This window comes from Sinocyclocheilus anshuiensis, unplaced genomic scaffold (assembly GCF_001515605.1).
Source record: "Sinocyclocheilus anshuiensis isolate Anshui unplaced genomic scaffold, SAMN03320099.WGS_v1.1 scaffold3306, whole genome shotgun sequence".
NCBI lineage: Eukaryota > Metazoa > Chordata > Actinopteri > Cypriniformes > Cyprinidae > Sinocyclocheilus > Sinocyclocheilus anshuiensis.
In genome coordinates, this window is record NW_015538396.1 from 141540 (window position 1) to 144039 (window position 2500).

Here is a 2500-nt window from a genome sequence, read left to right on the forward strand (position 1 = left end):
CTAAATACTGAGCAAAGGGTCTGAATACTTAGGACCATGTGATATTTCAGTTTTTCTTTTTTAATAAATCTGCAAAAATGTCAACGATTCTGTGTTTTTCTGTCAATATGGGGTGCTGTGTGTACATTAATGAGGAAAAAAAATTAACTTAAATGATTTTAGCAAATGGCTGCAATATAACAAAGAGTGAAAAATTGAAGGGGGTCTGAATACTTTCCGTACCCACTGTATATTTCACTTAAATCATTAAGAGATTAACAAAACAAAAGCAAAAATTGTGCTGAGTTTCGGATAATTGTAACGCGCTCTGAAGTTCATGGAAAGGAAACCGAGACGGCAGAAAGCTGTTTTCTTTATTTTACAAAAGCTTTACAGTTTTGAATGATGTTTTGCTTCTATCTGTATGACAAACCAGCGTTGGTATGACCATAAATTACAGAGTAACAGTTGGGAAAACAATGCAGTGATTGCGTCTGTGCCTCACACGCACACACAACATATTAACTTGACATCGCAGCCTGTTCATTATCAAAATAAAATACAGTTAAAGAAACAGTTACACTGCTCAATTTAAATAGTCTGCTGATATAGCCTATATGTGAAGGATGATGTTTTATGTTGATAATGCGAGTGAAGAACAAAGCCTATAGTTTACATAATAAATAATATTTTAGCATCCAGATACGTCGCGAATATGAAAACATTTGGATTCGTGCAGAATGAGAGAGTTAGGCTTCCGTTTCGCTTTTAAATGAATTCGTTTTGGCTTGATGCTTATATTTAGGCTAAATACGACTTTAGAGGATTTGTTGTGGCGAGATGGGAACTAAAATAGCCTAATTGTGTTTGTAATGTTTTTAAACATTTTGCCTTATTTACCGGTATTTTAGCCTACATTATTTCTGAATGTAATAATAAAATGTGATGTACAGCCTAATAATTTAGTTTAATTTAATTTAAATTTTTTTTTATCCATGCTGCAAACATTTTTAAATATCTTGAAAAAATACTATAATGTCTTTAAAGTGTTAACAGTTTTTTCTTTTGTTTAATACATTTGGCCAAACTCTAGAAAAGATGATGCTTTATATGCTTTTTGAGTAAAGAAAACACTGCTTTATTATTATTATTATTATTATTACTATTATAGGCAAAGAAAATAAACCTTTTATTACCTGGTATTTTTTCTACTCAAACCGGTTTCTGAACGGTAATAATACAGAGGAACAGAAACATTCAAATACCGATTCTGCTCGGAGTGAACAGATCAAAATGTTTTCATTTTTAAGCCCTGCTTTATGCAATTGACCAATATCGGTATCGGTATCAGTATCGGCCAATAGTTGTTTGTTAAAATCGGTATCGGCCAAAACAAAAATCCTATCGGAGCATCCCTAATATTAAATGACCAAATTCGAAACACACCTTCTTAATAAAACATACCATCTACAGGAAAGATGATGAACCCAGAAGATGAACATAACGCACTTGTTTCAAGAAAACGCTCCACGTGGCTTAATGCATTATAACAATGATATTAAAAGATCGAATTCGGCTGTACAGTGTATTAATAAAACATACAGGCAAGCAAGCAAGCCCAAATATATGAATATGTACACAGCACAAAGTTTTCTACATAATGGTTTTCTATGGGTGAGAAAATGTAAAAATGTACTATTTGTATTATGGTGCCGTTATCTTACAATGTTTCATGTTTTTCAGAAATGGTATCATTTTATTAGGACTTCGATTGATCACACAGCCCTCGTTCAGCTCAAGACTACATGCAATCTGTTTTAAAGCATGATATTTAGAAGCAGATGTCGTTAGCGCATCTGAAGCTCTGCAGCGACGCTCACCTGAAGCTCCTCGTGCTCCTGCTCCTCCTCGGTTCTGGTTACGGCGGGAACGGCGGACTCGACGATACGCTCCGCTCGCGCTTATTTTCATTTAAATTTTGCATACTTTTTAATCATTTTATTTGTGTTGTCATTTATTAGTTAGTTTTTCTTTTTTTTTTACATTATTATTTAGGTTTAATTATTTAGATTTTTAGTTCGGTTTTTGTTTTTATTAAGGTCCAGTTTGTAATTTTAGTGCTTTTTGTTTTCTTTTACATTTTTTGTAATTTAGTTATGTGTTATTCTTACTAGTTTTTGTTTGAATTTTTTTTTAGGGTTAATTGATTTACATTTTTTAGTGTTTTTAGGTTTTAGTTTTTATTTGTTTACTTAGTCATTTTAGTGCTTTAGTGCAATAATTACTCATTTTAATTTTTAACAATTTCAATTTCTTCAATTATACATTTTTTAAATTATTATTTAATTTATTTATAGTTTAGTTCTATTTATTTATTTATTTATGCACTTAGTAATTTTAGTGCTTTAGTGCTTCCAGTTTTCATTTTAATTTTATTTCCATATTTAGTCATTTTGTTATTTGTTTAGTCATTTTTATTAGCTTCAGTTTAGTTTTTTGTTTTATCTTTATTTATTTATTT

General features: G+C 30.8%; 1 protein-coding gene across 1 annotated transcript in view; it reads left to right on the forward strand.

The window, feature by feature from the left end:
- The window catches only part of vapal (VAMP (vesicle-associated membrane protein)-associated protein A, like), a 27311-nt gene that overhangs the window by 23757 nt on the left and 1054 nt on the right, over positions 1 to 2500 (forward strand). The window lies entirely within an intron of this gene.